The following is a 16,504-nucleotide window of genomic DNA, read 5'->3' on the forward strand; positions in this document are numbered from 1 at the left end:
ATATTGTGATTAACGAAACAACACGTTAGTCGAATGTACTCAGGGGCCAAGTGCTAATAAATAACAGAAAAATATGCAGCATCAAATACTTAGACATTAATTTTCTTCTTCCTGGTTTTGGGATTTTTTTGTGTGTATATATGATTTTTCATACTTTCATACATACTCATACTTTCTGACATTTTTGGCAATATGGTAATTTTCTGCCTCTTCCTTTTTTGGATTTTATGGCTATTTTTTGACATTTATTCTGCTTTTTTTGCAATCATTTTTGTGGACATTATATGGTAATTTTCAGGATTTTTTTCTTGTGTTTTTGGACCTTTTATGGTTACTTTTTCTTCTATGCCTTTTTTATGTAAATCTCTGACATTTTTGGCAATTTTCATGAACATTTTATGCCAATTTTCTAGAAAACCTAGAATTTTTTTTATTGTACATTTAGAACAGATATGACATTCATGATTAATCGCGAGTTAACTAGTGAAGTCATGCGATTAATTATAATTCAAAACTTTAATCGCCTGACGCCCCAAATTTTTAATAATCTTTTTTTCTTTTCTTTTTTTATTCTTCACTGCCATTGACCGCTAAACGTCAAAAATTCATTTTAACTATTTATATTAGTTTAAAATTTGTTTTCCCACTTTCGTAAACAATTGTATGAAAACCTAGAATTTTTTTATTGTACATTTAGAACAGATGTAAAATTTGTGATTAATCGTGAGTTAACTAGTGAAGTCATGCGATTAATTACAATTAAAAATTTTAATCACCTTAAAGATTATTATAAATTTGGGGCGTAAGGCGATTCAAATGTTTTAATCCTGATTAATCGCATGACTTCACTAGTTAACTCACAATTAATCACACATTTTATATCTGTTCTAAATGTACAATAAAAATATATATGTTTTCATATTGTTAACAAAAGTAGAAAAAATGGCTCTTGCCTTTAATTTTTAATAATCTTTTTTTTTTTGTTAATGAATTTATGGCAATTAATGAGTTAAGATCTCTGTATAAAACCCATGCCCCCCACCTAAAAAAATAAATAAATAAATACAGTAAAGTAAAAGTACATAGCAGTAATCGTGTTAGCGTCGGAACTCAATCCAAGTCAAAGATGAGGAGGAATGAACAAACATGAAGGACACAATGAATCAGAAAGCTCTTTGCTAGCGGCTGCATGTACATTATCTTGAAGAGCTTCAGAGCAAAGCGCCGCGCAAAACCTCCATTACTTCCTGACACACCATGCAAATGAATCACAACATGGGGTAAGATGGAATTAAAGACCCTTCTCTAATCAATGACAAGCCACAATGAAAGCCCCTCTTCCGCTGTTGTGCCATCGGCGAGCTGCAGGTGCACATGAACGTATGGTGCATGAACTCTTTTGGATCTTTTCCGGCGTTACCCCCCCCCCCCCCCTCTATTTTATTGTGACGCGTTCATCTTAACTTGCCCCTATTTCTACATTCCGCCGTGTTTCCGAAATCGCACCTGGCCGCGTCAGCTGGATGTCGCGCGGGTTCCGTAGAGGTGACGCGAAGCGACGTCGCTACTACTTCCGACAGCTGCGCGGGGCCCGCGCGTAAATGACAGGCTGAGCCCGAGGATGTCTGCTGGCTGCCGAGCGGGCCTGCTCCGCGCAGCCCGCTACAGCCTGCAGGTGAAGTGTCTGCGGCGCCATATGGAGCAGGGAAAATTAACAACGAGAGGAAATTCTCCGCAGCAGCGGGAGGTCTCGCTAGTCTCTCCTCCAAACAAAATTTAAAGACGGAGGGAAAACGAGAGAGGGGGAGTGATAAAATTAATGGGGTTCAACGTTTTAACACAACACCGACGGCAATGTTTGCACAGGAAAAACAAGAATTCCCTTTACAGTTTAGTCACATTGCACTCCTGCATTATAAATCAGTGCCTTGCTTAAGTAGTTTGACCTGTTCTATAAATGTACATTAACCCTGCTGGCGGTGCTGCCGCTCCGGTTGCAGCCGAGTGCAGGTGAGTTGCCTCCGTCCCCGGTGGCCTCTTGCCGCCATCATAGTGCCGGCGTGCCCCCCCCCCCCAAACCCCCCAACGGAGCCTCTCTTGGTTTGGGTCATTGATTACAAAGAGCCTCCTGGTTTTGTCTGACAGATGTGAATCCATGCTATTTAATTTGCAGAGTTACCCTCAAAGGGACCACCATTAGCTCTCCAATCTGACCACAAATAGTGTTCCATTAAGCAAAGAGTTTGAGAAGCTCTGCTGCTGCGTCTCCCGACAGCATGGAGGACGCGCCTTGGCACATCACGTTGAATGTTAAATGCTCGGTTGTTTAAACAAAAGGGAGATCTTACTTTAAAGAAGGTCTTTGTTTCAGAGATACATAAAGAGTCGCCTCAGCGGGATTCTTCAGGCATATTAGAGCTGAAACTGTCCTTGTTTAGTGTCTAAAGAGGGCGGGGTTGGTAGTTAAAATGTTAATAAGTGCAATTCAGTTTTAATTTAACAGCCCTCTGCATTCCTAATTACTCCACTAGCTGTGAATAAATGAGGACGAGAGCTCATCTCCTGCCCTCTGCGTTCAAAACAAAACCTTCTTTCCACTTCCGATATGGAGCCGCCAGGAAGGCGACTCAAATCACAGTCTCCTCACGAGCGCCAAAGCAGCGTGCGCGCTTGGAGATTTCGGGGCGATTACTTTCTCAGTAGGCAGAGGTCTTCAAATCATCGGGAGAGCGTTTGCTCATAAAGTACGGCGGCAAGTTTTTCAAAGTGCAGATGCGGCATTTTGAAAGGCAAATAAAAGGAATTTGATGATCGTGGAATATTACGATTTTTCCCCCCCCCCACAGCATCTCTGTGTGGCCACGGATAAATAGAAGTGCGCATAAATTACTTTATGTAATCATACAATGTTGATTAGCATGATAATGGCGGGTGTTAATGGATGGCAGGAAGCAGGGAGTGACAGCACTCTCAAACGAGACATGCTCGGGGCGGCGGGCTCAAACACACACGCACGCACACAACATTGGGGAATAGTGACAAATGTGAGTGACGGGGAGGAAGCCACATCTCCCCAACAGCCTGAGGACTCATCCAGTATTTCCACAAACCCGTAGGCCCCAGTCCTCTTGGGGACCTCTATTAATTGTGAGCAAAAAGGTCCGCCATTTAAACTAATGCTTCTGGAGGAAGCAAAAAAAGCGTACACAACCGCCAGCGCCAGATTGCGAAGGCTGCGATCTAAGATTAGCGCTGAAAACACCACCCGCGAATTCTGCATTGAATTCAAAACGCCTGGACTGAATTTCATCGCAAACTTGGGACACCAGATGAATTCCGCGGGAGGCGAGTAATCAAAGTGATGGGGATTAAATCAAAACGCGCACCCTCAATTGTGATCAACGAGATTTACGAGACCTCCTCAAGTTGGGCCGCCAGTTTAATCTCACATGCTGGGAAGCTGAGACAAAAATGCAACCTGCATTGAAGACTTTGATGGGAATTTCAATCAACACTGCAGCCATTAGTAAATCAGGCTAGATTTAACCCCCCCCTATGGAGACAAAAGGCGGCGGACAATAAGATTGAAGGAAAAGTCAACAACGCCCCCCTTGAACATTGTGGCCACTTGCCCCCTGAAATATAACAAGTCATCGTCCTTTCATCTGCCAAAGCCCTTCTAAGCCGTGTGGGGCGTGAAGAGGAAACAGAAGGAGCCGCCGATTTACAAAGCACGCGGGTATGACCACTCCAGTGGATTAATCCGAATCGGGCTGGCTTTGTGCCGGCAGCAAATTGATCAGCCCTGATCCGGATAATCCACAGGTCCCTCAGATTTGTATGCATGCGCCGCCAGTGAGAGCGCCACTTAACTCTTCTCAGTGGACCGTCGTGTTACTTCGGGAAGTCACCAAAAAAGTTTCGGATGAGCACAAAGTCGTGATCGTGTTTTGGTGGAATTATTTAAAGGTGTATTCAAGGATTATTATTTTTTTTTTCGAAAAGTAGAAGCCAAACGTCTGTTTGCATGCGGAAGACCATCCTACAAGCTCGTGCAGGGGAAAGGCCTTTCAAATGTCGCTAACGTGCAAGCTCATCTTCATCATCATCTTCATCAGTCCCTGCAGCCAATTACTGCCACCTGAAGGACTGGAGTGAAAGAGAACTAGGAATGTGTGAGTGTCGATACCAGGCCTTATTTCAAGGTATTGATACTCACGACAGCGGCCAATACTGTGGCCGTTTTACAATCAGGAACTAGAAGTAATAAGAATAGAAAATTGCTGTTAATTTCATGCAATTTTAAGGACAATTGTTATATTGGGACACAGTATATAGGTAGGTCTTACTTTAATATTATTTGCCTTTTTTTGTGGGGTTACATTTTATGTATCAAAAGTACCAGTGGTATCGATACTTGGTATCGGTATTTTCTCAAGAGGAAGAGTACTTAAAAAAGCATTTATTTATTTTTTATTCAAAAGATTGTTTGGCCTTGGATTAGGTCAACACTCTACTTTTATCTTTATTATTATAATATATTATATATTGCGTTGAGAGGAACCAGTTGAGGTGGCTCGGGCATCTGGTTCGGATGCCTCCTGGACGCCTCCCTGGAGAGGTGTTCCGGGCATGTCCCACCGGCGGGAGGCCCCGGGGACGACCCAGGACCACGTCTCTCGGCTGGCCTGGGAACGCCTTGGGATCCTGTCGGAGGAGCTGGCTGAAGTGGCTGGGGAGAGGGAAGTCCGGGCTACCCTGCTAAAGCTGCCGCCCCCGCGACCCGACCCCGTTAAAGCGGTAGATGATGGACGGATGGATTATTTGCTGTTTGTTTTGGTTACCAGATTACAAGAGAATATTCGACGTACGAACTGCTATACTAGAATGCATCCCATAATGGACACATCTTCACGGAAACACGGACCTCTCAATACACACGCGCATTCTTATTCAGGCCTCCTCAGCCTAGCAAAGGTAGTTCCCGTCCAGGGACCGTGCTCCCGTGACCCTCTGACAGTCAGGACCGAGTACCGAGCCGAATTCATGAGTAAATCTTAAGGGTCAACATTGCCACACAAGGACTCAGAGGAGAAAATTAATTAAAAACGTTTAGTGTGCAGTGAATGACGGCTCGCTTTTGTTGGTCCTCGACACCGGCGGCGGAGGCAGGACCGTCCTAGTGCCGGCGAACCCCCAGCGGCCTCGGCAATTGTCTCGCTGCCAAGCGGCCGCCTTATCAGCACCCGCATATCAATGAAGCCGTTGTCTTATTTGTGCAAATGGTAATTACAACATTTCCGTGCATTAAAACAGTATCACTAAGGGAGATTAGACGGCGATATTTCAACAGACATGCGCCGCGGTAAACAAAACGGGATCTCATCTCATCTCATCTCCACACAACCAAATCCGCAGGTCAAACAGCAATCTCGTTGATACATTTCCCGGAGGCTTGTCTTTCCACGCTCACGCCACGGAAAGAAAGAAAAAGATTTGGAGTGTAAAAGCATTAAAGCGGGACGAAGCTCAAGAGTTGAACGCGTTCCATCAATCCCATTCTCACAGGGTTGCAGCCCGTGAGACCATCAGAGTAGTTTAGTGGCATGTTGCAGATTAAAGGTGCAACGGAAGAGTCGGGTCACAAGGGACAAAACAGTCTTTGCCAACTCTCAGTTTTAACTACCCACGTTCCCTTTGGCCCGCACTCATTAAATGCAGAATGCATTTGTCCTTGTAAGCTTTTACACACGTTTCGCGCACGCTCACTCACATGCACTGTTGTTCGCAACTGGCCACATCCAAAGGCCATTAGGTGGAAATGGATGGTGTTATGCCAAAGTCTCAGCTGGGCGCGGGTTACGGGGGCAAAGCAAATAAAGGCCACCATTAAAGTCTATCTTGACAAACAAAGTGCCTCACAAAAATGACTACTTTAGTGAAATGTGCGAGAGTCGATATATCTCTGCATTAATACATGAGTGCAGTAGTGAATACAAAACCTTTGAAAAAGGAGTGGAAGGCTATCATTTAATATTACTTAGTATGAATTAGTCATCCAAAAAAAAAGGGTAGAGGAAAGTGACTAACTTCAACCGGTGAATTATTTAGCAAGTATCACCATCAGGCACAAAGTGTCCGAGACGACGCTGATACTTAAAACCTGGTTTCTGCCAAGCAATTCCTTTCGGTAGGTTTATATGATTAAAAGTTGTAAAAAGGAATCGAGTAAGTAATCTGTACTTCCATTCAAAAACAAGTCACAGCAAAACAATTTTTGAGAGAAGACTATAAATACAATACATTGGAAATAAAAGATATAACTACACTTAAGAAATAAATATTTTAAATTATTACTATCACTTTACTAAAGGGTCAAATTTTCTCCTAGACAGCAAAACACTCTTTATTAGGGATGGGTTGAAAAAAATCTAATAATCGATATTGAATCGATTTTCGATTTTTCAAGCCCGCTATCGATTCATAAAACCATGAATCGATTATTTTAATATCTCTTTTCTCCATGAATTCATAAGAACATAGAATTTTAAAGGCCAATTTTGTTTTGTATTGGACTGTTTTCTTGAAATTTACTGTTGACATTAATTTAAAAGTATCTTCTTACATTTATGAAAACCCTGTCATCTGACTTTTTGCACTTTAAAACAATTCAGATTTTTTTTTCATTTATATGATCAATTATTAAATTTGCCTTGCTGGTGTCAATGTTTGTGTAACACTTAAACCATTATGGTTTAACCACTTACTGCCTCCGCGGAATTGAATTTGGAATTGGATTTCTTTGTGGAGTTTTTAGCATATCCTTGATATTTAAGAAGGAATTGATGTTCCATAATTAATCAATATTGAATTGAACTGAATAGAATCAGGGACAAATATATATATCAAAATCGAATCGAACTGCACTCTTGTGAATCGAAATCAAATCGATTGAGGACATTTGAATCCATAGCAAGCCCTACTTATTTATGTAGATCTCTGACTTTGGGAAATTCCAGTCTACCAATCTCATGTAGGACACAAATTGAACCATACACCTCTTAGTTAACAGAGGTACTGTATGGTTTGTTTGTTTTGCTTGGAAATAGTTTAACCTGTTATTAAGCTATTGAACATCAACATTTGGAAATCAGAAACAATTCGATTAGAAAAACTTCAATAGTGAAACACTGACAGAAAAAAAACATTCTACTTGATAAGATAATTTGTCCTTTGAACGGCTAGATAAAGATGACTTTGTCCCGTTGTATCGAGCAGGTTGGGGTCAAACGAATAAAGCTGTATAGCCGCCGTCGAGTGACTCAATTACCACGTTTGCTCTTTGTGTTGACCTCTCAATTAGTGTGGAACTGTAACAATCTGCCCAACAAATACAGCCATTCATCACCAACTGCCCAAACCACCGAGCTTGCTTCACTGAGCCACCCTCGCACACGGGAGAGGGCAGGCGGAGGTCAAATTAAAGTCTGGCCTTTGTAACTACCTTCCTTAATATCTGCTGTTGGACGGGATAAGCTCTGATAGGCTCGCAAGTCATTACACATGCATTGCATCAGGCCGCGCAACGCCAGGCTTTCGAGGCTGCTGGCAAAATGCGCTTGAGTTCATGAATCAAGGAATGGAACTTGCTGTCAAGAGTTCGGGGGATTCAATACCATTCACCGTCTAACGGCTTGGATGAGCGCTCGAAACGCGGCCGTCCTCTTCAAATGTGACTCGTTTAAAAAATGTAAGCAAGGGCGGTGAAGGAGTAACTAAGAAGATGAAGTCGACGTAAGATCGAATCAGGTGATGGGTGGCTCTTGTTGCTGCTGCTGCGAGAATGAAGTGGAGCCGAAATTTTTTTTTTTTTTGTAGTCACAGGCCGGCAGAGTCGAGGCCATGTCGCCGCTCTCCCGCTGCGGTTTGAGTTGCAGGTGCAGTAAAAAGTGAAACGGTGATGATTTAATTATGACATGGTTCATTCAGTCACAGAGGTTCGGTTTCCAGTCAAGGGTGAACTGATATGAGCCAAGTTCGGTTTACCTTTACCTGAAAGCGCAGGTTGGAGTCCGAACGTCTAACATTTAATCTCCCCCGGAAGGGCAGCCAGAGGATGCGGGGTCTCCGAGGGGAACGTCCTGTCCCGGCGTCCAACTCTAGCAGCTCTGACGCGAGGCCTAGTTTATTTATGACGGATCGTCTAACGATGTCTGCCTTGATACCTGCGCTTGTTCGTCTCTTACCCGACACGTTGAGGAATGCTTTTTATTCTTCGGGACACTTGGATGCTCGAATGAGAATAATCGCAACTTCAAAAGTTTTGGTTGAATCGTTCAGGAATCTGTCTAATAATTTAACAGGGTCCTCATTTCACTTCATTGGGGCCCGCGCAGGGACTATTGTGAGGTCCAAATGGTTTTTGTGGGAATTTTTCACCGAGATCTGGGAAAATTGGGAGGCATATGTAACAATCCAAGATCTATTAAAAAAAAGTATTTAAAATGTTTTTTTTTTTTTTTAGCTATATGCTAAACCTACCAGGAAGTCCACCATTTGGAATTTAGTTTGGAATTGGGCGCCATTTTTTGGACATATTTTAACCAACTCCTAGAGAATTTATCACTTTGGGTGTTGTATCGAGACATCATTTAAAATGAAAAGTTATTGAACGCTTTTTATTTTGTCACATGCTGTTGCCGTGACGATGCGATGATTGCAAAGAAGAAAAAAAATAGGCGAAAACTCATAAAACTTTGTCCGCACATCTAGCCTGGCAAAAACATTTCTATTTTAGAGGGTTATTGTGCAGTTTTTTCAAAATGGTTCATTAGTGCCCCCTATAATTTTTTTAACAAAGCACTCCAGGTGGAAAGTTTCAACCTAGATCTATAGAAATTGGGAGGCACATGCAACAACCCGAGACCTACAAAAAAAAAAGTATTTTAGGGCGCACTCACACTAGGGCCATTTCTTCCGTACCGTACTGAAACTCTCACTACCGGACTTTAGCAGCAAGCGTGCTTGGGCACGGTAAATGTCATACCCTAAACCGAACCTGAAGTTCAACATTTTGAATTTATTTTGAAATTTGGCACCATTTTTGCCCAAGGTCATATTTGGATAAACTTTTCGTATAAAATGAATCAGATCGTCTTCAAACTTTGGGTGTTTATAGGGGTGTTAAAAAAAATTCTCGAATTGATTCGATATGCGGTCAAATCGATTTTTAAACATCAATTTTTAATGGGAATATTCAACTAAACGTCTTACTTAGGGTTAGGATTCACACATTAAGCATGGAAGAATGTTATATTAATGGAACATTAAGCCTTAATATTTTATTTCAATGCTGTTCAAACATGAAACGGATTGTTTGTTAAATAAAGTGGCTCACAGTTATAAGCCTAAAGTTTGAGATAAATACATTTACGTACAAATCTTACAGTGTACATGTACAAGTTATTAGTATTTTCTAAATTTGAGTTTAAAAAAAAATCGCAATAATCAATTTATAGATTTGTATTAGGATTAATCGGTATCGAATCGAATCGTGACCTATGAATCGTGACACGAACCGAATCGCCAGGTACGAGGCAATTCACACCCTTAGTGTTTCATTTAAAGATGTTTAAGGTGAAAAGTTATTGAAAGTTTTTTATTTCGTCGCATGCTGTTGCTGTTTGCGAAGAAAAATGGTGCTATTTTTGAGTGTCTAAACCAAGGCAAGTAATCTTGAAACTTTGCATACATAAAACCTGGCAAAAAAACGTTTATATTTGAAAGAGTTCTTGTCTTCCGTGCCAGTACCCCAATATGCATGGCCAGGGTTGCAAAGGCCCTTTATAGCCGCTTGCAGCTCTACTTTTAATTGTCCTTTTTAACTAAGTGTGTTCACATAATTAAAGCTACAGAGAAATATCCACCTGAAATATCTGTCATTTAGTGTTAGCGGTTATACTAATACGTATTTGAGTCATTCTGGTTTGCTGCTAAAGTGCAGTGATGGGGAATTATAGTGCATCATACTGAAAGATGTTTGTAATATTTAGTTAACCTCATTTTGTTCTCGAAGCAAAAATATGAGAAATTCACAAAAAAAAAGCACAATAATAAACAGATGTTTAATCTAATCTAAATCTAATACTACAAAATTCATCTTCTCAAGTTCTTTTAACAGATCTTGTGCAGGTGCATCTAATGCTGGCCGGTCCGCGTATTATTCTCAGCAAAAGTGCAGGCTACAGAGCACTCCCTGGGCATTTTTTTTGTGTTTTAATTAAAAAGACAGATGGGTGAGTTTAAAAGCGAGCTGTATTTAGGTGTATTCAAACAGCTCCCCTTCTCTTCTGCACATGATCGTTCTTGACCGATACATAAAGTCAAGCACCAGGAGACCACCTGGCAGAATTATTTTTCTGGGAAAGCAATCTAAAATAACATCCCCAATGACTTGCCGCACACAAATAACCAGGGAGCGAAGTGGTCGGCCTTGCTACGTTTTTTTTCCTCTAGGAGACACTGAATGTACATGAGGCGTGGCATAAAACAAATTATGGGGCGCACAAACGCTTGGCCTCCTTTCTACTGAGCAATATGTCGCACAACGGAGGCTGCGGCCCACACGTCGGACTCCGAGCTAAATAATACCGTTGGTGTTACGAATCAATTCTACTGGATTACTTAAAAGTGGTGGGCAAAAACGAACAAATCAGGAAGACTCTTCCGCGACGGCGCCATAAAGGCATAGAGTAGCAGAGCACTATAGATTTTCTGGGGTGCTCAATTGTGTGAGAAGTTGTTGGGCTTGCATTATTGACTTTCTCAGTATGGTGGAACTGTGGTAGTTAGGTGCCTTTTCCTCAACTCTAATTATGGTGTCATAAACAGCAGAGGCCATTAATGAAACCCACTCATGGCTTTACAGCCACAGATCGGATTTGCGGAGGCGATCGGGAGGGGCCGAAAGAGGCGTCGGGGCCGTCGCGGTATCAATCACAGCAAACGACTCCTCTGTTGAGTAACGAGCATGAGAGCGGGTCAATAAGTCAGCCAAAGAGCCGTCTTGACCGTAATAGAGACACGGCGGAGGATGGGAGATGGCGGTATTCGACCTGCGACAGCCTGTCGCGTTCGCGGCGCGGCGGTCGTGAATCACGGAGGAGAAAAAGTCAGTGCTGTGGTATGCTTGAGTAAAAATCCATATCATACAACAATGACGCATGTCGCGTTTGGCCCATGATCAGGAAAAGTACTATTTGCTGCTGCTGCTATTACAGGGAGTCCTGGAGTTATGACGCAATCGACCTACGACGGCCATTTTGTCCCTCCTCCGCCATTTTGTCCCCAGTGTTTTTGCTTAGCTAGTGCTGGGGCTTGTCTGTGTTTGCGCGCCGGGAGTAACTTTGGCTTTTTCGCCCTCTTTTTTTTTTTTCCACATATGGCCCCAAAGAAGAAAGCTGGGTCTTCTAGAGATATTTTAATGTATTTTAGTTTTTTTTATAGAAAGTTTTTTGCTGTTAATGTCGACTTTTACGGTGAAACCCGACTTACGCGGAAATACAGGTTACATCGCCAGCGTAGGAATGGAACTCGCTCGTAACACTCGCATCCCCACCCCTGCGTCCCCCAACCGCCTGCTCCCACCGATTGTCTCAGCTCTCTGAAATGCTATATACAACTGAGACAGACACACTCGCACCCGTTGACGGGAACGCGCAACGGAGGGGCACAAAGGCGGAAGCGCAAGTACCAACGGAAACAAAGCTGATGTGTGAAAATCCCGCCTCCTCCGTGGCATCTACCTCCATTTACATTTTCCTGAGCTTGACGTCATTTTATGAGGAAAAAAAAATGGATGTCAACAAACTGAAAAAGAAAAGGTCAAGTTTTATGATGAAATAGAGATGGGAGATCAATACATTTGCTAAACAATAAAAGCGACATATGAGACACTTTGACAAAATGTATTCGGTTGATTGGAATTAGAGCTGCGCAAGAATCGGTGGTGACTCGAAATTGAGCACGGAATTAGCCGTTGAAAATGAAAGCCAAATCAGATTTTTCCCATTCAGGTAAGAATCGTCAGTTTTTGTTTATGTGCAACAATTGAGTGTATGGGAATATTTGGCCGGCAACGCAATCCTAGCAGCTGGAATATTTGGCTGGGTGACATCACGCCATCCTAGCAACAAACGAAAGGGAGTTTGCAAACATGGACGCTTGCCGGCGCTGAGGTGAATTAGCTATTAGCACTAGCTAGGACGAGGCTACAGGCTAATACAACACAACAGGGATGGATTGAAAATGGTACCAATGAGAAAACAATATCCTAGATTGCGCTGTTGGCCAGCGTATAGTGCGGGATCCTGGAAGCTAAAGTAAGTTATTTTAAGCTGAAAAGGAAAACCTTTCCGTGGGTTGATGTAGGGCACACTTTGAAGTAATTGAATGAGATACGTGAATATGGCTTTGTAAATGTATGACGAAGCTAAAGCGCGATATCAGTAAGTGCACTCCATTTACCGTTTAATATTTTGATCTAATAAGAGTTTTCATTTGTTGGACTGTAAGCATTTCAGATTCACAGATCCTACTTTCTATGTATCTGACTCACCATTGGCAATGGCTTCATCTACCTACATACAGAATTAGTCAGACTATGTGCATAGAAGACTGTTGTCTAGAAAATTCTCGAGTTTATACGCTATTCCCCATCGTGAAAAAGAATTATGTCATTCAAGCTCAATGCTGCGAACACATAATAGCACGTTATTGGTAGCAGCATGGCTGTAATCAAAGCGTGTGTGATCACAATTGTACTGGTTATTGTATTTTCTCTTTAAAGTTGAAGGTCAACCTTAATCATTTCCTGACAATAATATGTCATATGTGACCTCACTAGTCCAAACATGACATTCTGATTTATATTACATTTGTGGAACATGATATAAAACATTTTTATCTAACTCAGGGGGCGGCCATTTTGCCACTTGCTGTCGACTAAAAATGACATCGCATTGAGTTGCCCAGGGCTCAGGCAACGACCAATCACAGCTCACCTGTTCTGAAGCTGAGCTATGATTGGCTGTTACCCGAGACCCGAGCAACTGTGATGTCATCTTTACACGAAAGGGAGTGACAAAATGGCCGCCTTCTGATATTGATAAAAACTGCTGTCTTTTGCTGCTTAACGCAATATTAACCAGAATGCTGTACTTAGACTAGTGGGGCTGCGTAGAACATATTATTGTCAAGATTTTTGTGGGGGGGTTGACTTCCTCTTTAAAGCTACACTGCAGCTTCATCCTCATAATATATTCCATTCACTTAAATCTTGTAAACGGTTGTAGTGGCCTTCCTGTGACGGTCAAGTCGACATGCATTTACGGTATGACGACCGCCGCGAAGCCATCTTGACTTTGTCGAGAAAGAGGCAATAAAATGTAATTACAACATGCTCGACTATTAGCTTCAAGAAACGGAATCTCAAGCAATTTCACGCTGCCTGTAAAAAAAAAAGCGTACAAGGCGGCGGGGGTTACGGTTGAGAGGCCGAGACGCTGATGGTCCTCCGCGGGCCGCCCGCTAGACTCACGAGCTGTGCAGCTAAACTAGACAAATCTATTTCAGACACATATTAGATAAATATTTATACACCATAAACTGTATCAATAAGTCCCCTGGGCAGGGGAAGCTATTCCGCAGCGTGTCAATAACAGATTCCACCAGCAGATAATCATTTTTCTCTCAATGGCAGGGGCTTGATATGACATCGATACATGCTGTCAGAGTTCATTTAGGCTGCAGCCGCAGGAGAAGCGTCTCACTGAGGGGGTTATGGCACCCTTCTATTCAGCTCCATCGATCGTGCGGCGGCAGTGTCAGCGGGGGGGGGGGGGGCGGGGGGGTCGTAGAAGCGGGCTGTCGCGTCTTATGTCGGCTGCCGCATTAAACCAGCGGCAGACTTCGGGCCGCGTTGAAGGTCCGCCGCTCCGTTCGACCGCGGTGTTACGGGGGGGGACGCGGGGGGGAGAGTCAGGCCTTTTAATTGTCTCATTGAGACTTGGCTGCATACAAGGAGGGGAGGGCACACGGGGGCCCCAAATGGCAATTGCACAGCGGCGCTACTCCGATACGACGAACATACACAATCAGTCAGGATAAAGATCTCACCCTCGGCGCTATGAAAGGGGGAAGTGAGCAGCGCTGGCCAAAAATCAATACGGAACCGCTCATTTTGGAGGGACATGTGTGTCACAGTCAATAGGAGTTAATAGGCTGGCTTGTTCAGTGAAGACAGGCAGCTTGGGAGAGAGGCCCACTCTGACAGCTTAATACATACTGAATGGCAAGCCGCTTGCCCGGAACACTCACGGCGGACACATCAAGTCTGGAATGGGAGCTGATGGGCGCAGGCAAAAGTTAATTATAGAATACAGCTGAAGGTCTTACACACAGAACTACAGAATCACCCATCCGGTAATCAGACAAGACGTATGCACCGAGTGACGCGCTCGCACTCGCTGCATGCTTATTTTCCGATTGTCTATTGTATTAGAGTCTGCTTTATGTTGGGATTGTTGTTTTAAAACAAAATAATCGATTATTTATTATCAATGTACGTACGCAGAAACTATACGCATTTTTGATGCAGCTCTTTTAGTGGATCTCATTAAACCTTGCATGTGCACTTTATGCAGTGTTGGGTGAAAGTATTTTTTTTTTTTAAATCTATTGTTATTGAGTATATCAATTTTTTCAGATCAGTACTAGTATGAGTATTCAACTCTTGAGTATTCATCGATACCGATACCAAGCAACGATACCACTGGTACTTTCGACACACAAGATTTTGCCTAAAAAATAGTGCCAAATAATTTTCAAGAAAGATCTCCCAATATAGCATTTTCCCTTAAAATTGTATGAAATAAATTTTAATTATCTATAGTTCCGGATAGTAAAACAGCCACAACATCACGAGTACCGATGCAATGAAATAAGGCTGGGCGGCCTGATACCGATACCAGGTATCGGTATCTCCCATTCTTAAAAAGTATTTAGTGAAGGTAAGTAGGTACGGTTCAATTAGTAGAAGAATAAAATACCATGAATCAAAAGTACAAATCACTGAAATAGGCATCACTGATACTGTACTTTCAGGTTTTTCCATTTATTATCAGAATTAATTGTGATTTTTATTCTCCACACTTTTTCGCCGCGTAACAGCTCCAACATAATACTTCCGATTTACACTGTTCAAATCTCAAGTGGCTTCAAAAATTCATATATATGGTCTGATTCCACATTACTTATTCACACAATTTAATGTTAAATATCAACTTTTCCCCATTCATTTTCAATGGGACAGACATTTAACTTTCCACGCCCACTTCCACGCATATAACTTATCATCATTACCAGGTGTCTGATACTGCTCAGTGACACACGGTGGTAAATTGCATTGTCCAGTAACGAGGAGGTCATAATTTCATAATTAATCTCTCAATTTACTTCATAGCATTCCACATGCATTTCAATCTTAGCACTCAGCTATTAGCATTCAGCTTTCAGCATTCCCACGCAATTTCTATAGCAATTGCTCTTAGTCGAGTTCATGCAGCTATTACATTATCGTCATTGAAAGTCGTCATATTTATTATGCAATTTAAAAAATATATATATTAATAAAATAAATATTATAAATATTGCATTAAAAAAAAATCTTACTCTACATTGAGTTAATTGTGGAGAAATGACAAGTGATGCCTAAAAGGTTCTAAATAAAATAGATCTGCTTACCTGAGAGCAACACGCATCCCTTCTCTCTAATTAATTTGCCACAAGGCTCATCCGTGCAGGTTAATTGGCTCAGGGCATGGGTGGGGGACCTTGTGGGGGGTGGGGGAAAAAAACAAGTTCAACACATTTTACATATTTTACCTTCAGTTGAGCAAGATCCACATCTGCCAAACTGGCTAATAATAACTTAATTAATTGAGGTCCACGGGTCACACTGTTTGGTTCCATAAAGAAGGATTCTCCTGTTAATTAGTACCCATTAAGACTTCATTTGGATGAATATGTCTTAATTTTTAACAGCTAATTAGTAGTTAAGTACAATGACGTTATGCAGTAAAGTTACATTATATCACAGAAAGGAGCTGATTCGGTCTATTAACGGAATTGTGCTCATACACTGTTGCATGCGTCAGAAATATTCATTGGACGGATGGAATTGTGGATATGAATTCACAGGATATTAAAGTGACTTCGATTATGTTAGCAATGGTTAGAAAGCAGAAAGATGTGTGGCATTCTTACCGTTCCACGAGGACAGAAGGGGGGGGGGGGGGGGTCAAAAAAAGAAAGAAAGGGTGGCTTGGCTCCAATTGACATTTCAATAAGTGGAACAGAGCGTTAGCAATTCATTCCCAACTTTTCTGAAACAATTATTGAGATGGTACCTCCAGGCGGTGTATGTTCCGGGTCCCAGGAGTCCTGC

The 16,504-nt window shown here is 42.2% G+C and overlaps 1 long non-coding RNA gene across 1 annotated transcript in view; it reads right to left on the reverse strand.

Moving 5' to 3' along the window:
* Positions 1-15,891, reverse strand: part of LOC147175297 (uncharacterized) — a 28,894-nt gene extending 13,003 nt beyond the window's left edge. Inside the window, exon 1 of the long non-coding RNA XR_015094709.1 lies at positions 15,802-15,891. This is a non-coding gene — a long non-coding RNA (uncharacterized LOC147175297). The remainder of the gene's footprint in view (positions 1-15,801) is intronic.
* Positions 15,892-16,504: the final 613 nt, after the last annotated feature.

The sequence above is a fragment of the Leptonotus elevatus genome, chromosome 4 (genome assembly GCF_054856555.1).
Source record: "Leptonotus elevatus isolate MCC_2025b chromosome 4, RoL_Lele_1.0, whole genome shotgun sequence".
Taxonomy (NCBI): domain Eukaryota; kingdom Metazoa; phylum Chordata; class Actinopteri; order Syngnathiformes; family Syngnathidae; genus Leptonotus; species Leptonotus elevatus.